Below are 21,336 nucleotides of genomic sequence, written 5' to 3' on the forward strand. Positions count from 1 at the left end.
TATTAAAATCGTTGTGGAGAGTTCAAAAAGCTTACAAAGTCTTTAATTTCTAAAGCTAGTCATTAAAAAATTAGACCTCAGCATTTCAAAAGTAACATGATTATAACTATGTGTAATGATAAGAAAAGTAATGAATTGTAAAATATTAAAATACTGGAAGGGAACTGGTGTAAATATTAACATATTATTAGCATTTTACATTTTTATCTACTTGTACACACTGCTAAAATTTCCTGTAATGTTTGTGCTTTTTTTAACCCAGAAAATATTTATTAAGTGTTTTCTATTTGTCGGGTTTTGCATTTACTGAGAGGATTTTTGACACTGAAATTTTAGAATTTCCCTCTCTTCCAAAAAGTTACATCCCAGAAAACAATCACAATAAACTGCAAAAATTGCTGTAAATAGAGAAGTATAGAGTGATAGAAAGAACACCAAATTCAAGTTTGGATGATGAGGGATATTTGTCCAGAAGGAATTGTATCTAACAGTATCTGCAAAAGTCAGAAAAGGATGACGCATTTGGACTTTATCCTGAAAATACTGATCAGGTTTTCACTGAGGAAAAACCTCTACTTAATGTAAGAATTGCTACAAAAGACTAAGATTGTAAGTAGAGGGAACAATAAGGTGACTATCCCTACATGGCAAAAATTATGAACATCTAAACTAAGATGGTTGCCACAGACAGTGAAAAGGGGACAGATCTGAGAGATATTAAGATCATAAAATTAACTATATTTAGTAACCAAATAAATGTGAAAGGTGAGTAAAAGTGAAATCAGCTTGACACAGATTGCTGCCTTCTGTGAATAGATGACTTGCTAATGACTAGAGCTATAATTGCAGAATTGATACTGGATTAGTTTGAGGAATTAAGGATGAGGTTTTGTGAATTCTCTCTAGTCTGTGGAGTGTTTCCTTCAACACTGGACAAGTGTAAAAGAAAATGATATATTTGAGCTACACTGGAGAGTTAGGAACAAAGAAAGAGGTGTCATCAATCTCTTTTTACTTTATCCCTGGTCCTTAGGTCATGAAATACTTAAGATCTGTGCATTCTTCCTCTGAATGCATTTTGCTGGCAACAACAGTGATGAGAAAACTCTTGTATCATGTCTAGATTGTGGTCGGTCATCGTTTACAGTAGAGTTGTTTGTTCTTAGAGGTTAAAGGACCAAGCTTCAACTAGTCTCAAAGCATCATCTAACTGGCAGAGGTGTTCTTTGCAGAATTACCTTTATATGTTCCAGCCCCAGGAACAGCGTCTCACAGGGTCTCCTCCTTCGGGCTAGTAATGTCATAATTTGAATTGTTTTACTATTAGTATATTTCCTCCAAAGACCCAGTCATAAAAGTGGCATTGGGATGACATCTAACTACTATTGTTTCAACTACACTCAAGATATTAGTAAGTGAAAAATATTCTTCTTGGGGTCGGTCCTGTTGCATAGTGGTTAAGTCCAGTGTGCTCCAGTTCAGGGGCCCGGGTTTGCATGCTGGACACAGACCTACACCACTCATCAAGTCATGCTGTGGTGGTGACTCACATTCAAAATAGAGGAGGACTGGCACAGATATGAGCTCAGTGCTAATCTCCTCAAGCGAAAAAAAAGAGGAAGATCGGCAACAGATGTGAATTCAGAGCAAATCTTCCTCACCAAAACATAAAAAATAAAAACATTATTCTAGCTAAATTCAAATGATCAGAACAGATATCCCTTAAGCATTTTGAATTGTAAACAAAAATAAGTAAAATAGATAATCCTAGAAATGGTTATACCTTTTTAAGCATTTTTTTCTAAGATAAAGTAATCTTAACAATGTTCTGTGGAAAAATTCCCATACTTCAGCTAACATTTCTCTTGTTTTCAAAGTCCCCCTATTATCTCAAGAATAAAAAAATTTGAAGACTATTCTGTACTCTAAAGAGATTTTTGAGGAAACAGGAGGAGTTCAGTGTTCATCATGTAGTTTGGGTGCTTATGTTTCAGACAAAGATTTAGCATTAAAAGAAAAAATAGTGTTTAAAATGCTACTGACAGATGACCTGAAAGGCCTGCATCTTTACAGCAAAAAAAAAAAAGAAAAGTTTCCTTGATAATTTTGATACAGAGGTCAGATTCATATATTGCCTGCTAAGTTTCATGAAAATTTCAGACTCTATATCTCACTCTGCAATGCAGTGACCTATACTATGAATGCTTCGTAATGGATCAGTAATGCAGAAGTCACTAGTTTTACCTACATGACAAAGTATTTTAATGTGGTGAAAATCAGTGTTTGAGGTTCCAGTTTCATAATTCAGATTTGTAAATCAAATGAAGCAGTTCTTTGGGAGGGGGGAGAAAGTGTTCATTCGAAAGAGTGAAAAGTACTCCACGTCTTTATTTACATGTTAGCAAATGAGGATTTCCTCTTTCAATCATCTCTCTACAGAGAATATCACAGCTTGCAGCTGACATCTGGACCAAGACTGGAAATTCTTAGCAGAGCTGATTGGAAATGTTCAATGACTATCACAGAGAGTGACTCCACGGTCCTATTGCAGGTTTCTGGACTTCATTGCTACAAGGAAGTGTACCAATAAGAACCAAGGAGAAGAATACTACTGCATAACTAAACATAAAGTATACATCATTATCTAGTAAATCATCTAGAAATTAGTCTATCAACAAACAGCAGATCAGAGCTTTCTCTTTGCAGCCATGTTGAATATGTTGGAGAAAGTTTTCATGATTGTAACAGGTGGGGAATTTATAATAGGAATTTTAGGGAATGGATTTATTGGACTCACAAATTGCATCACCTGGATTAGAAATCGGAAGTTATGCTTGGTTGACTTCATCCATACTAGTCTGGCCTTCGCCAGAATCGGTGTATTATGCCTAACAACTATCAGCTTGTTTTCAATGCTGTTCTATCAGGAAGTCCCTGATGCTATGAAAGGAAACATTATCCTTACTGGTAGTGCGTTGCTGGCCAACCACTTGAGCACTTGGTTTGCTACTTGTCTCGCTGTCTTTTATTTTCTGAAGATCGCCACTTTTTCCCATCCTCTTTTCCTTTGGCTAAAATGGAGAATTAACAAGGTAATTTTCATGCTTCTGCTGTTCTCTGTGCCCTTCTTGTTCATGAACTTTCCGTTGCCATATAGTTTAGATGTCTTCCAGTATCATGTCCAAGAAAACTATGAAAGAAATATGACTGAGTTATTCAATGTGAGTAAAAATAAACATTTAAGTTCCATGAGAGTCTTCATTATTGGGTCCCTAACTCCTTTTTCTCTTTCCTTGATGTCCTTTCTGCTGTTGCTCCTTTCTCTGTGGAGACACACGAAGCACAACTTGCTCAAAGTCAAGGATTCCAGAGACCCCAGAATGGAGGCCCACTTCAGAGCCATGAAAACTGTGTTATTCTTTCTTGTACTCTTTGCCCTGTACCAATTTTCCTTTTTCATGATGTTTTTGGGGTATTTTTCACTACAGAACAAGCTGGTTCTGATGTTTGGTTATGTGATAGGAATTCTGTATCCCTCATGTCACTCGTATGTCGTGATATTTGGAAACAGCCAAATGAGGAAAGCCTTCTTGGGGATTCTCTGGCACTTGAAGTGTGCCCTGAAAGGAAAGGCACTCTCAGCTGCGTAGGCAGGCCTGCGACAGAAGTCAACAAGAAGCCTTGTGGAATCTTCCTTGTTTCATTGGATTCTTCCTTTTGTATGTGTACTGTACCACTGAGTATCATTTAAATTCTTCCCTGACCTGGATAGACTTCTAATCTAGTAACTAGAAAAAAATTTTTTAAGAGGAAGAATCACCTCTCTGAGCTCTTATAATTTTTGTATATAGATATATGTACATGTAAATGGGCTGTGAATAAGTCACACTCTACCCACACAGATCTACAGAAGAGGGATGCTGTTGTTAAAAATTACACAAAAGTCATCCAAATTGAATGAGTGCGAACAGTAAGATCTAACAGAGAAAAAGTTAAATAGAAAAAATATTCAAAAACTCAGTGAAAATCACTATGATTAACACTGAGTCATTCATAAATGTCAGGAGGTCAATATGGGTCTGCGATCTGCGCTGTCATTCAGAAATTCACAGTTCATATTAATGTGCTATTACCTAAAATGGTTTAGTTTCTCTAGGTAACCACCTAGTCTGTGTAATAATTCAGATTTATCCATTTAATTCATTTTTGATAATCTTTTAAAATAAATTGTATTTGTGAATATTTTTGCTACTGGTATAACTGCAAAAATGCGATAGTCTAGAATTCATTGAAGCTGTTAAAATCCTTTCATAACAGCCAGTTAGTACTGCTGTGCATTTAATTATAATAGCATATTGTACAATCTAAGGGATGTGGAGCAATCATATAAGGAAAAGACATCAAAATAATCCACAGGGAAGTACGATGAGTACCAAAATACTGGCTATACACTGATAATTGCTGACAGTGGGTGATGGGTACATAAGATTTATTTCATTGTTCTCTCAATTTTTGTGCATGCTTGAAAATTTTCATAATAAAAAGTTAAATAAAAATTATTAAAAGAGAAATGCTCTTTGCTTAGATCTCAGTTTTTTTATGTCATAAAATATACATATGAAACAGGAAAAATATGATAAAAGGCCAATAAAGCAATTAATTTCTTGGAAATACTTGTTTGATAAGTTATACCTGGGAAGTTAAAAGTATGAAAAAGCCTTTTTGTTTTTACCACATCTGTAAATGCACCATCCCAGTCACTACTTGATAGTTAAGCCTTGAGCAGGAGTTCTCCAGTGAAAATCAAAACAATGTTGCAAACAGTGACAAGACCACTAGATTATACACAAAAATTCTGGCTTCCCACTTTCTTATGCCATTCTCCCAAGCTGAGGACATTGTAGGAAATGTGGTGAAATCTCTGGTTAGTTTTATGTGTTTCTGGAACTCAGAGTCAAGAAGATAGAGCTTGGTAGGAATTTTAATTTTATGTTGAAGATTTTATTCTCCAGGAAGCACCTGCATGTCTCTCGAGAGCTAGGAGTTTCCTTCAAGTAGGGAAACGAAGGGCTGGCTGTATAAAGCTGAGTCTTTACTACAGATTTTGAGAATGAAAAAGAGAGAGGGAAGGGAAGAGGAGAGACTTCATTTCTTAAAATATACCAGAATTAGCTTGTGTAACAAGTAAAATCTCCTAAATATACCATTAATAGGTGTGAGGGAGACATTCTATTTGAAAGTCTTTTGACATATCAGTATGGATTTATAGATTTCTATTTTATTTAATGGATTATTAACTCTTACCATCATTATTTATTTTAATACCCTTGTTATTCTATATTCGTCAAGTTAGAACCACTTCAAGTTGTCTTCTGTGTCCTTTTGACATGTCCTATTACGCTTTTACTGTGTCCTTGCATTCTTATACAACAAAATATTTCAGGTTCATTTTGTATTTGCCCTAATTTAGCTCTGGATTCACTATTTTTTCAAGGAGTTCTGATTTCTTAGCATGGAAGGGTGTTTGAAACCAAGATTTGGTTTTATACACACATAGACCCACCTAATTATTTCTCTCTCTCTCTAGCTCTCTCTGTCTCTCTCTCTATATATATATCTATGAATCTATGTCTAATGTATGATGTGTCTATGCTGATATCACTAATTCCAATTCAAAACTATATACTTCAACCTTTCTTTGTTATGAATCTTATCTTTCACAGTGAAAACATGGCTCCCACTGTTTTCGGTACATTAACTCATTCGTTCCATCGTAAAATACACTGAAAGTAGTTTCAGATTTGCTAACTGGTATCACTTCTAGAAATGAAAGTAGATAGGAAGGAAGGAAGGAAGGAAGGAAGGAAGGAAGGAAAGAGAAGGAAAGAAAGGGAGAGAGAAAGAAAGGAAAGGAAGGAAGGAAGGAAGGAAGGAAGCGAGATACTCTACTAACTGTACCTCAATACTTTTTTACAGTTCGTATATGCCTATATGAGGTCATACAGTCAAAATAATGTGTTCAAAAGTTACTTTTGGAGTGATGTCAGCATCATGGTGCAGTGAGTTGTTCCCTTTGACTCTCCTTTCTAAGTTACATCTAAACAGACATCCAGGGCCGGCCCCGTGGCTTAGGGGCTAAGTGCATGTGCTCCGGTAGTGGCGGCCAAGGTTTGGATCCCGAGCGTGCACCCACGCACCACTTGGGCCATGCTGAGGCTGCGTCCCACATACAGCAACTAGAAGGATGTGCAATTATGACATACAACTATCTACTGGGGCTTTGGGGAGAAAAAAAAGGAGGAGGATTGGCAATAGATGCTAGCTCAGAGCTGGTCTTTCTCAGCAAAAAGAGGAGGATTAGCACAGATGTTAGCTCAGGGCTGATCTTCCTCACAAATAAATAAATAAATAAACTGTAAACAGACATCCATTAACAAACAGAGGATTCCCTACACAACACATCAGGACCCCTGAGAAATCCACACAGCTATACATTTGAAGGTGGGTGGAACGGACTCTGGGGAAGCAGTGAAACTATGGGAGGGGACCCTTCCTCCTCCCCAGTGGCAGTGATCCAGGTTTCAGATCCTCACATAGTGGCTGGTGTGATTCTGAGTGGAGGTGCAAACAGCCCAGCCTGCACATGAACACATCTGGAGTGGTAGCCTGGCCTGAGAGAGTACTTGCCTACTGCAGTGGCCCTGCCCATGAGAACACTCCTCACTAGTGCTGCCGGCTCAGCCCACCTGAAAGGGCTCCACCAGCCAAGCACAGCAGCCTGGCAAGACATGTCAGCAGAGCACAATGGCCAATCCTGCATGAGCATGAACCACTGAGCAGCTGTGGCCAGCCTGCACAAATGCAGAGCAGCCTGACCAGGGTAACTATGAGCAGATGGAGCAGGAATAGAAAACACAGCCCCTGCCCCCCCTCCAGTAGTGGCAGATGGAATCTGTGACCTGAAGCAACAGGAACCACAGCAGAACCTGTGAACCAGCCCTCACTGGCAGCGACTCAGACACCAGCTCCACCAGCAGCAGGGGCTTTATACAAGTCCTTGGGTCCCCAGGCCCCACAAGCTACAATGATACCTGTGAACCCAGCAACACTGACAGTGGTGCAACCAGAACCCCAATGCAAACCAGGAATAACAGTACAGGTGGTACACAGGACATCAGCATCTGAGCCTGTGGAGACCCAGAGGTGAAACATGAGACTCAGGTGACCAGAACCAAAGTAACCAAACCCGTACCTAAATAAGAAAAAGTGATTACTACCACATATGCACCAGCAGCGGATCAATTCATCAAACACCATGAACAACTACAGTAGCACTGGATAACATAAGGAAAATGACAACTCTCCAGAAACCAAACCTAAAGTCACAGAAGATTACAATCTAAATGACAGAGAATTCAAAATAGCTATCATAAAGGAACTCAACGAGTTACAAGAAACCTCAGAAAGACAGTTCAATGAGCTCAGGAATAAAGTTAATGAACAGAGGGAATATTTCACCAAAGAGATTGAAGCCCTTAGAAAAATTCATACAAATATTCTGGATATAAAGAACACAATTAAAGAGACAAAAAATAATGTAGAAAGCATAAAAAATAGAGTAGACCTTATACAGGAGAGAATCAGTGACCTGCAAGATAGAAATCTATAAATGCTTCAAGTGGATGAGGAGAGAGAACTGAGATTTTAAAAAGATGAAGAAATTCTTTGAGATATATCTGAGTCAATTAGGAAAAGTAACATAAGGATTAAAGGTCTCCCAGAGGGAGAAGTGAGGGAGAAAGGACCAGAGACTTTGTTCAAAGAAATAATAGCTGAGAACTTTCTGAACCTGGGGAATGAACTAGATTTGCAAGTATATGAAGCAAAAAGAACTCCTAACTGCATCAATGCAAAAAGACCTTCTCCAAGGCATAGAATATTAAAACTGTCAAAAGTCAGTGACAAAGAAAAATATTAAGAGCAGCAAGAGAGGAAAATAACCTACAAAGGAACCCCCATTATGCTTTCAGTTGATTTCTCAGCAGAAACCTTACAGACTAGGAGAGAATGGAATGATATATTCAAAATACTGAAAGACAAAAACCATCAGCCAAGAATACTCTATCCAGTGAAATTTTCCTTCACATATCATGGAAAAATAAAAAGCTTCCCCAGATAAACAAGCACTGAGGGAGTTCATCATCACTAGACCTGCCTTACAAGAAATGATGAATGGAGCTCTCCTACTTGAAAAAAAAGGCAAAGTTTTACAAAGCTATGAGTTAGGAGACAAATAGACAAAATCAAAAAATTGCAACTCTCTATGAGAACAGGTTAGTAAAAAATTATAACATAAAAGATAAAGGGAAACAAAGCATCAACAATAACTATAAACACTTCGATTTAGTCACAAACTCACAACACCAAAAAGAACAATTTATGACAACTTTAACACAGAAGGGGAAGAGGAAAGAGATGGAACCTGCTTAGGCTAATGGAGATAAGAGACTTTCAGAAAATGGACTCTCTTATCTATGAAATCTTTTATACTAACCTCATTATAACCATTAAACAAAAGATCAGAGCAGAGACACAAATCATAAAAAAAGAGAAAACTGAGAAAACTACCAAACTGAAATGGCAGTCAGAAATATAAGAGAAGAGAAATGATGGAAATATAAAACAAGAGGAAAATAAGAGATAAAAAAGCATTATCAAGCCCTCATATATCTGTAATCACTCTAAATGTAAATGGATTGAATTCACCAATCAAAAGACACGGAGTGGATGGATGAAAAAACAAGATCCAACAATATGCTGCCTCCAGGAAACATATCTCAGCTCTAAAGACAAACATAGGCTCAGAGTGAAGGCACGGAAGATGATACTCCAAGCAAATGGCAAGCAAAAGAAAGCAGGTGTAGCCATACTTATATCAGACAAAGCCGACTTCAAGATAATGAAGGCAGTATATAATGATAAAAGAGATATTCAACCAAGAGTACATTACATTTATTAATATATATGCATGTAACACAGGAGCACCAAAGAATATAAAGCAACTATAAAGAGACCTAAAGGGAGAAATTGACAGTAACACAATAATAGTAGGGGACCTCAATGCCCCTCTTACATCAATGGATAGATCATCCAGACAGATAGTCAACAAGACCATACTTGCCTTAAATAAAACACTAGACCAGATGGACTTAATAGATATATATAGAACATTCCATCCAAAAACAGCAGAATACACATTCTTCTCAAGTGCACATGGAACATTTTCAAAGATAGACCAAATATCTGGAAATAAGGCAAACCTGAATAAATTTAAGAAGATTGAAATTGCGTTGAGCATCTTTTCCAACCATAGTGGTATGAAACTAGAAATTGACTACAAGAAAAAAGCAGGGAAATTCACAAATATGTGGAGACTAAACAACATGGTACTGAACAACCACTGGATCAATGAAGAAATCAAAAAATACCTGGAGACAAATGAAAATACAACGTACGCACTCTTACGGCATGCAGGAAAAGCATTTCTAAGAGGAGAATTTACAGCAATAGAGGCTTATCACAACAAAAAAGAAAAACTTCAAATAAATCTTAAACTAAACCTAAAAGAACAAGAAAAAGAAGAACAAACAAAGCCCAAAGTCAGCAAAAAGAGGAAAACAGTAAAAATTAGGCCAGAAATAAATGAAATAGAGACTAGAAAAACAATAGAAAGGATCGATAAAACAAAGAGCTGTTGCTTTGAGAAAATAAACAAAATTGACAAAACCTTAGCCAAACTCACTAAGAAAAAGAAAGAGAGAAGGCTCAAATAAATGAAATTAGAAATGAAAGAGGAGAAATTACAATGGATACCACATAAATACAAAGGATTATAAGAGAATACTATAAAAACTATATGTCAACAAATTGGATAACCTAGAAGAAATGGACAAATTCTTAGAATCATGAAACCTCACAAAACTGAATCAAGAAGAAATAGAGAATCTGAATAGAAAAATCACAAGTAAAGAGATTGAACCTGTAATCAAAAATCTCCCAAAAAACAAAAGTCCAGGACCAGATAGCTTCTCTGTTGAAGTCTACCAAACATTACAAGAAGAATTAAAATCTACCCTTCCCAAACTATTCTGAAAAATTGAGGAAGATGGGACACTTTCTCATTCTACGAGGCCAATATTATTCTGATTACAAAACCAGACAAGGAAAACACAAAAAATAAAATGAAAGGCCAATATTGTTGATGAACATACATGCAAAAATCTTCAATAAAATACTAGCAATTGGAATATTGCAATACATTAGAAGGATCATACACCATGATCAATTGGGATTCATTCCAGGGATGCAGGGATGGTTCAACATTCACAAATCAATCAACATGATACACTACATGAACAAAATGTGGAATAAAAATCACAAGATCATCTCAATAGATGAAGAGAAAACATTTGACATGATCCAACATCCATTTATGATAAAAACTCTCAATAAAAAAGGGTTTTTTATTGAAAGAAGGTACCTCAACATAATAAAGGCCATATATGACAAACCCACAGCCAACATCATACTTAATGGTGAAAAACTGAAAGCCATTCCTCTGAGAACAGGAACAAGACAAGGGTGCCCCTCTCACCACTCTTATTCAATATAGTACTGAAAGTTTTGGCCAGAAGGATTAGGTGAAAAAAAGAAATAAAAGGGATCCAAATTGGAAAGGAAGACATAAAACTCTCACTAATTGAGGATGACATGATTCTTTATATAGAAAACCCTAAAGAATCCACCAGAAAACTATTAAAAATAATCAACAACTAAAGTAAAGTTTCAGGGTACAAAATCAACATACAAAAATTAGCTGCACCTCTATACACTAATAACGCATTAGCAGAAAGAGAAGTCAAGAATAAAATCCCATTTACAATTGCAGCACAAGGAATAAAATATCTAGGAATAAATTTAATCAAGGAAGTGAAAGACCTGCACACTGAAAATTATAGCATATTATTGAAAGACATGGAAGATGACATAAAGAAATGGAAAGATATTCCATGCTCACAGATTGGAAGGAAAAACATAGTTAAAATGTCCATATTATCTAAAGCAATCTCTAGATTCAATGCAATCCCAAACAGATTCTCAATGATATTCTTCATGGAAATAGAAAAAAGAATCCTAAAACTTATATGGAACAACAAAAGACCTGAATAGCCAAAGTAATTCTGAGAAAAAAGAACAAAGCTGGAGGTATCACATTCCCTGATTTCAAAATATACTAATAAGCTTTAATAATCAAAACAGCATGGTACTGACACAAAAACAGGCACACAGATCAATGGAACAGAATCAAGAACCCAGAAATAAACCCACACACCTATGAACAGCTAATTTTCAAGAAGGGAGACAAGGACATACAACGGAGAAAGGAAAATCTCTTCAATAAGTGATGTTGGGAAAACTGGACAGCCACATGCAAAAGAATTAAAGTAAACCATTTTCTTACACCATACACAAAAATTAACTCGAAGTGGATTAAAGACTTGAATGTAAGACCTGAAACCATGAAAATTCTAGAGGAAAACATAGACAGTACCCTCTTCGGCATCAGTCTTAGCAGCATCTTTTCAAGTACTATGTCAGACCAGGTGAAGGAAACAGAAGAAAACATAAACAAATGGGACTACATCAAACTCAAAACTTCTGCATAGCAAAGGAAACCATAAACAAGACAAAAAGACAACCTAACAATTGGGAGAAGATATTTTCAAGCCATATATCTGATAAGGGGATAATATCCAAAATATATAAGGAACTAGTGCATCTCAACAACAGAAAACTAACAACCCAATAAAAAATGGGCAAGAGATCTGAACAGACATTTCTCCGAAGAAGATATACAGATGGCCAACAGGCATATGAAAAGATATTCAACATCACTAATTATTAGGGAAATGCAAATCAAAACTACAATGAGATATCACCTCGCGCCCATCAGATTGGCTATAATTAACAAGACAGGAAACAACAAGTGTTGGAGAGGATGTGGAGGAAATGGAACTCTCTCTCATACACTTCTGGTGGGAGTGCAAACTGGTGCAGCTATGGAGATTCCTCAAAAAGTTAAGAATAGAACTACCATATGATCCAGCTATTCCACTGCTGAGTATTATTCAAAAGAACATGAAAATGCAATGAGTAAAGATATATGCACCCTTATGTTCATTGAAGCATTATTCACAATAGCCAAGACTTGGAAGCAACCTAGCATATCATTTAGCTATCACCTTTCTATTTCCTCACATCCCACCACCCCCCTCCCCACTCCAGCTCTAAGCAACCAGTAATCTACACTCTGTGTCTATAGATTTTTCAATTCCAGACTTTCACACTGAAATCATATAATATGCAGTCTTTTGCGGCTGGATACTTTCACATAGCATGTTTTCAAGGTTCATCCATGATGTAGCATGTATCACTACTTCATTCCTTTTTATGTCTGAATAACATTCCATTGTTAGGATATAGCACATTTTGTTTTTGCATTCATCTCTTGATGAATATTTGAATTTTTTCCATCTTTTGGCCATTATAAATAATGCTGCTGTGGAGACTCACATACAAGTTTCTGTGTGGACATGTATTTTCATTTCTCTTGGCTTTATACCTAGGTGTGGAATTGCTGGTTCATGGTAATTCTAGGTCTAATCTCTTGAAGAACTGCTAGACTATTTTTCAAAGCAGTGGTACATTCTTACATTCTTAATAGTAGTGATTGAAGGTTCTGATTTCTCCACATTCGGGCCAATACTTGTTATTATCTGACTTTTTAATTTTAGTCATCCTAGTGGATGTGAAGTGGTATCTAATTATGGTTTTGATTTGCATTTCCCTGATGACTGATAATGTCAAGCATCTACTCATGTACTCATTTACTATTTGTATACCTTTCTTGTAAAGATGTTTATTCAGATCCTTTGCTCATTTTTAAAAATTGTACATAATATTGCATAACAAAAGTTATGCATATTTGTATTGAGGGAGAGAGAGAAACAGAAAATTGGAATAATAATAATAAATGACTTTTTCTACCTATATGCTAAATAATTCTGTTCTGTATATCTAAAGCTCTTTAAAATACTAACTCAAAACTCATTGCTACAAAAGAATCATTTTATTATACTCCAAATTCTGTGAGTCAGGAATTCAGACAAGGCATAGTTGGATGGCTTGTCTCTGCTCCAAAATGTCTGGGGCTCAACTTCAAATATTTAGACAGCTGAATATGACTCAAATGGAAGGGGCTGGTGCCACCAAGAAGATTCCCTACTTACATATCTGTCCCTGGACTGGGATGGTGCCAAGTCTGGGATCAGTTGGAATGGTTGACCAGATTTCCTACAGGTGGCCTCTTCATGTGGCTTAGGTTTCCTCACAACAGTTTTGTCAGACTCCTTGTAGAGTGCTCAAGACTCTAAGAGGAAATGTTGCAGCAACTAAGGCAAAAACTGCTAGGCATTTTATGACAGCCTTAGGAGTCTTATGATGTCATTTCCACTGTATTATATTGGTTGAAGCAGCCACAAGCCCAACCAGCTTCAAAAAGAGGGGTTGCAGACCTCTGATCTCAGTAAGAGGAGGGTTAAAGAGTTTGCCGCCTTGTTTCAAAACTGCCATAGATTCTACGAGATTCTGGTATAACATTGGACAGCAGATTGGCTGTATTTACATAAACTTTGGGTATTTTAGAGATAATACGTATTGATGAGATAAGTAATAAAGATAAACTGTGACTATAATTTAGGATACTTGCTGCATGTGGTGATAGGAAAATGTGCCTCTGAGATCTCTGACTTAAGAGAGCATAATTGGCTATGTAAGGGCAAATACAAATTAAAAGTAAGAGACTTAATTCTTCATATTAAAAATTTACACCCCTATCTCCTAGTTTCTGTGGGAAGGGAGGAGCTTAACTATCTCCTGTGTTGGAGATATGAATTTATTTTTCCTTTATATAAAGCCAATTATCTAACACAGATGGTCACCCAAATTACCAGGTCAATGTAGGATAAACTATGTGTAATAAATGGTTCTGCCAAATCTTCTTATGTGAGGACTAGTTCCTGTTTACCTTGAGGACATGCATGTAATGAGTTGTATCTGCTTTGCCATGTAAAAGAGTCAGATTTCATTTTGTTTTCACAATCTCTTAGCAGATTGCCAGTAATGTATATCAGATTCTACTTTAATGTTTATTCAATAATAAAATTGTTTTCTTTCTCTACTATCTTTGTGGAGAAGTTTTCTGAGTTAGGAGAAGATACTGCATTTAATTATATTTCCTACACAGCTGACAAGCCCATGTTCCTATGCTCTACACTCCATCACCTCATTCCCTCCTATGAGCTGCTCCCAGCCAATGGCTGATCAGGGCAGAGATTCCATGGCAGGCCTGCTCCCGGGAGGCTCAGGAACCTCTGGTGTGCACCACGGGCTTGACAATGACCACTGGCCTTCTTAGAACTTTCTTAGGACTACATTGTTTTCTAAGACCTTCCTTCTTTCTTACCTACTCTCCCCCACAGGGATCAGACTTATCTGTAGTATAACAGCTCTCCCAGCCTCTGCTCTCTCCAGGACTTCCCATTCAGACATTTCCCTCAGTCATTTCCTTATTTCTCAGAGCAATCAGACTGAAATAGCATATTTTCTAGATTGGACTTTAATGTTTCTGGCTTATAGCTAAGGTGATTAAAAATGCTTATTACTTAAGGGAAGGAAGACATTGTAAAAAAATATTTTAAAATGTACCTCTATTTTGTGTTTTAACAAACCAGCATTCAAATTCTAATGCACAGCTTTACATGGAAATTATAAGCAGAGTCACAGCAGCAGGTAATATAATACCTACCTTGAAAATCACTAGCTGAGATCTTGAGAGGAACAAAGGTGATTTTCCCAAAGATAATTAACACTTTGGGAGCACACTGGATACAATCATTCCTTTGCCAGTGGACATCAAAATACAGGAAAAGAAGCTTATTGAACATGAGAGCTTCAGATGCACAAATCTGTAACACCTCATTTATAAATCACTGGGGAACTGAAGGCAGAGATTCCCTGTCGGCAGGCATGGCAAGCACATTGAAGAAGATATTTATGATCCTTTATGCTGGAGAATTCATGATGGGGATTTTGGGAAATGGATTCATTGTATTAGTTAACTGTATTGACTGGATCAAGAGCTGGAAGTTCTCCCTCATTGACTTTATTCTCACCTGCTTGGTGATTTCCAGAATATTTCTGCTGTGCATATTAATTTTATAGATACTGCATCAGTGTCTTCTATTTCCTCAAGATAGCCAACTTTTCTAATCTTATTTTCCTCTGGATGAAATGGAGAATTCACAAGGTGCTTCTCATTCTTGTGCTGGGGGCAGCCCTCTCTTTCTGCTTGCTCCTTCTCTTTTAGGAGACAGTAGTTAGGAGCCTGATCAAAAACCAGGGAAACACTGAATGAAATTTGACATGGAACTCACAGTGAGAAAATATGATTTATTAACTTCTCAAATGCTCCTTAACATAATGTTCCTCATCCCCTTTGTAGTGTCACTGGCCTCCCTACTCCTTTTAATCCTGTCCTTATGGAGCCACACCAGGCAGATGAAGGGCACAGGTTCTAGGGATTCCAGCACAGAGGCCCATGTGAGAGCCATGAAGTGTATGATTTCATTCCTACTCCTCTTCTTCTTGTACTGTTTGACTCATATTATAATAAATTCAGCCTCTGCCATTATAGACACTTTCGCAGCAAAGATTTTTGCTAATGTGCTAATATTTTTCAGTCCATCTGGCCATCCATTTCTTCTGTTTTTATGGATCAGCAAATTGAAACAGGCTTCTCTCAGTGTCCTGAGGAAGCTGAAGTGTTGCCTGAATCTAAGGAAACCTATATCCCCATAAACATCCCTGAAAGGATTGTGATTTTCCCAAGACAACAAATAGGACTCCATGCACATTTCCTTCATTTATCCCAAATTCTTTTATTCTGTTTTGTGATTGTTCATTGAGCCTAATTGAAAATATCTGCCTGGAATAAGTTAAAAGAAAACAATTTTGATGTTTCCATCAGAATAATGATGATACAATTAATAGTATAATTAGAATATATGGATAATACATTTTATGTTAGGCAAAATATGGGACATTTTAATGTTATCTTGGATAATTTCTACTGTATCAGTTTGATATACAAATACTTTAAGAGTTGCTATGAGTATATTTTAATTTAGATATATTTATACAGATAAAAATACATAGAGGTAAGGAGAAGATGGCGGCGTAAGCAGACTTGGAACTCACCTCCTCCTGTGGACACAGCCAATTTACAACTACTTGTGGAAAAATTACCCCTGAGACAAAACTGAAAACTGGATGAGAGGAACTCCTGCAACAACGGACAATCCTAACTGAGGTGGAAGAGACAGAGACTCCCTTCTGGAGAGGAAAAACGCCGCCTTCACAAGCCGCAGCGTCACGGCCGCCGGGAAGAGCTCACAGGTACGCACCCTCCCTGGAGGCGCGGGGCCCTGAGCCAGGGAGCGCCCCTGCTGTGGGCATTTTGTGGACCCAGCACAATCGAGACCAGCGGCATAATATGTGACTGTGCCTGCTACTAAAACATTGGGGAGTCACCCCAGAAAACCCGGTTCACAAAGAAACTAAAACTGGCTCTTAAAGGGCCCGCGTGCAAACTCACCCGTTTCAGAAAGCATCCTAAAATCACCAGAAAGAAAGGTGCACAGTGCTTTGGTGACAAGAGACTCACCTAATAGGCCCTGAGTGCATCTCGGTGAGGGGTGAGACCTCTCCAGGGACTGGGACATTGGCGGCGGCCATTGTTGTGGCCTGGTGTGGGCGTGCTGACACAGACGCCATTGGAGTTCTCCCTGAGGCCTGCTAGCCCAGGGTCTGCCCCACCCGCTAGAGCACCGATTTAATCCAGCTCAGCCAGGGCAGGCAGCCCACCCTAGAGACTGGCCCCACCCAACAACAAGCCCTCAGGCTACTTGTGGGCCTGCAGAGATTGGTGACAGGATTCTCTGCAGCCTGGCAACTGAGCCGACTTGAGCGGGGCAGGGTGTGCACAAGGAGCAGGTGGAGAGTGTGAGGAGGTGGAGGAGTGTGTGGGGCTCCTGCTGTGGAGAGACTGGGTCCGCTTGGTGAGGTCGGGGCGCTCACATGGGGCAGGACTGTGTTGACTGTGTGTGTGGACCTGTGGGCGGCAGGGCTTCTCAGCCGCAGAAGACTTGTGCTTCTCAAAGACCCACATAGGAGGTTTGCCCCACCTTCCAAAGCCTGAAACAATTGGGTGCTCCCGTGCCTGAGGCCAGCCCCACCCAGCTGCAATCCTCAGAGAGCTGACAAGAGACATAAGAGGCTAGAAGCTTACAGCAATTGTAAGGCCCTGAGCCTAACAACCTGCCACGCTGGGGGCCTACTCACTTAAAAGAAATACTGCAACACAAATGTGGTATTACAACTTGCAGCCAACTGTGCTGGGACTCCCCACACCTCATAAAGAGACTGAAGGGCCCACAACAACTACAAGCAGCTGAGCATTACAACAGCTGGCCAGGAGCATAACTCAGCCTCCCTGGGCGCCTACAGGGAGAGCAAACAGGCCACAACAGAAGGACACACGTAGCCCACATAGGAGTCAACCCTGGAACATTGAGAACTGAGGGAAGCACACTGGAAGCCTCCTAAGACATCACTCACATAAGGTCACCTATCCAAGAACAGGAGACGTAGCTGACCTACCTAATACGTAGACACAAGCACAGGGAGGAAGCAAAATGAGGAGACAAAAGAATACATTCCGAGTAAGGGAATAGGACAAAACCCCAGAAAAGGAACTAAGTGAAACAGAAATGAGCAACCTACCCGACAGAGAGTTCAAACTAAGAGTGTTAAGGATGCTCACTGATCTGGGGAGAAGAATAGATGAACACAGTGAGAATGTCAAGAAAGAAGAGGAAGATATAAAAAAGAACCAATCAGAAATGAAGAATACAATACTGGAAATGAAAAATTCATTAGAGGGACTCAAAAGCAGAGTAGAGGATACAGAAGAACGGATCTGTGAGCTGGACGAAAGACTAGATGAAATTACCCAAGGTGAACAGGTAAAAGAGAAAAGAATTAAAAAGACTGAGGACAGTCTAAGGGACATCTGGGACAACATCAAGCGCACTAACATCCGTGTTATAGGTGTCCCGGAAGGAGAAGAGCGAGACAAGGGGGCAGAGAATCTATTTCAAGAAATAATAGATGAAAACTTCCCTAACCTAAGGAAGGAAACAGACATCCAGGTAGAGGAAGCACAGAGAGCCCCAAACAAGATAAACCCAAAGAGGCCCACACCAAGACACATCATAATCAAGATGTCCAGAATTAAAGATAAAGAGAGAATCCTAAAAGCCGCAAGAGAATGTCAAGTTACATACAAAGGAAACCCCATAAGGCTATCAGCTGACTTCTCTGCAGAAACCTTACAGGCTAGAAGAGAATGGCACGATATATTTAAAGTGCTAAAAGGAAAAAACTTACAGCCAAGAATACTCTACCCAGCAAGGTTATCATTCAAAATGGAAGGAGAGATCAAAATTTTCCCAGATAAGCAAAAGTTAAAGGAGTTTGTCACCAAGAAACCAGTGCTACAAGAAATATTAAAGGGACTGATTTAAGGGGAAAAGAGAAGACCACAAATAGGAAAAATTATCTATTTCCATGATTAGAACGTAATGGATACAAATACACAAAAAAGAGGTTAGATATGATATCAAAAACATAAAAGGAGGGAGGAGGGGAGTTAAGCGTACAGCTTTCAGACAGAGGTCAAACTAAAGTGACCATCAATTCTGTATAGAAGAAGAAAGGAACAGAGAAGGACTACTAAAACACTGAGAAAAAAAAAGGTTAAAAAATGGCAGTAAGTACATACTTATCAATAGCTACTTGATATGTCAACGGACAAAATGCTCCAATTAAAAGGCATACGGTGGCTGACTGGATAAAAAAAACAAGACCCATATATATGCTGCATACAAGAGACACACTTCAGACCTAAAGACAATCACAAACTGAAAGTGAAGGGATGGAAAAAGATACTCCACGCAAATGGCAATGAAAAGAAAGCTGAGGTAGCAGTACTCCTATCAGACAAAATAGACTTTAAAACAAAAACTGTAAAAAGAGACAAAGAAGGGCATTACATAATGATCAAGGGAACAATCCAACAAGAGGATATAACACTTGTAAATATCTACGCACCCAATGTAGGTGCACCTAAACATATAAAGCAATTATTAACAGACATAAAAACAGAAATAGACAGTAACACAATAATAGTAGGGGACTTTAACACTCCACTTACACCAACGGATAGATCATCCAAACAGAAGATCAATAAGGAAACATTGGCCTTAAACGACACACTAGAACAGATGGACCTAGTAGATATATACAGAGCATTCTATCCAAAAACCGAAGAATACACGTTCTTTTCAAATGCACATGGAACATTCTCCAGGATTGATCACATATTAGGCCACAAATCAAGTCTCCATAAATTTAAGAAGATTGAAATAATACCAACCATCTTTTCTGACCACAACGCTATGAAACTAGAAATCAACTATAGGAAGAAAATCAGAAAAGCCACAAATACATGGAGATTAAACATAATGCTACTGAACAACGACTGGGTTAATGAAGAAATCAAAGAAGAAATCAAAAGATACCTGGAGACGAATGAAAATGAAAATATGACATGCCAGAATTTATGGGATACAGCAAAAGCGGTTCTAAGAGGGAAGTTTATAGCAATACAGGCCTATCTCAACAAACAAGAAAAATCTCAAATAAACAATCTAACAATGCACCTAAAGGAACTGGAAAAAGAAGAACAAACCAAGCCCAAAATCAGTAGAAGAAGGGAAATAATAAAAATCAGAGCAGAAATAAATGAAATAGAGACCAAAAAAACAATAGAAAAAAATTAATAAAACCAAGAGCTGGTTCTTTGAAAAGATCAACAAAATTGACAATCTTTTAGCTAGACTCACCACGAAAAAAAGAGAGAAGGCACAAATAAGTAAATCAGAAATGAAAGAGGAGAGGTTACAACAGACACCTCAGAAATACAAAAGATTATAGGAGAATACTATGAACAGCTATATGCCAACCAATTCGACAATCTGGAAGAAATAGATATATTCTTAGAATCATACAACCTTCCAAAACTGGATCCAGAAGAAATAGAGAATTTGAATAGACCAATCACCAGCAAGGATATCGAAACAGTAATCACAACCCTCTCCAAAAGTAAAAGCCCAGGACCAGACGGCTTCCCTGGTGAATTCTACCAAACATTCAAAGAAGACTTAATACCTATCCTTCTCAAACTCTTCCAAAAAATTGAGGAGGGGGGTAAGCTCCCTAACTCATTCTACGAAGCCGACGTTACCCTGATACCAAAACCAGACAAGGACAACACAAAAAAAGAAAATTACAGGCCAATATCACTGATGAACATCAATGTAAAAATCCTCAACAAAATACTAGCAAATCGCATACAACAATACGTTATAAAGATTATACACCATGATCAAGTGGGATTTATTCCAGGGATGCAGGGATGGTTTAACATTCGCAAATCAATCAACGTGATACACCACATTAATTAAATGAAGAATAAAAATCACATGATCATCTCAATAGATGCAGAGAAAGCATTTGACAAGATACAGCATCCATTTATGATAAAAACTCTGAATAAAATGGGGATAGAAGGAAAGTACCTCAACATAATAAAGACCATATATGAGAAACCAACAGCTAATATCATCCTCAATGGTGAAAAACTGAAAGCCATCCCTCTAAGAACAGGAAACTGACAAGGATGCCCACTGTCACCACTCCTATTTAACATAGTACTGGAAGTCCTAGCCAGAGCAATCAGGCCATAGAAAGAAATAAAAGGGATCCAAATTGGAAAGGAAGAAGTGAAACTGTCACTATTTGCAGATGACATGATTTTATATATAGAAAACCCTAAAGAATCCACCAGAAAACTTTTAGAAGTAATAAACGAATATGGTAAAGTTGCAGGATACAAAATCAACATACAAAAATCAGTTGCATTTCTGTACACTAACAATGAAGTAGCAGAAAGAGAAATTAAGAATACCATCCCATTTACAATTGCAACATAAAGAATAAAATACCTAGGAATAAACTTAACCAAAGAGGTGAAAG

The sequence above is a fragment of the Diceros bicornis genome, chromosome 17 (genome assembly GCF_020826845.1).
Source record: "Diceros bicornis minor isolate mBicDic1 chromosome 17, mDicBic1.mat.cur, whole genome shotgun sequence".
NCBI classification, from domain to species: domain Eukaryota; kingdom Metazoa; phylum Chordata; class Mammalia; order Perissodactyla; family Rhinocerotidae; genus Diceros; species Diceros bicornis.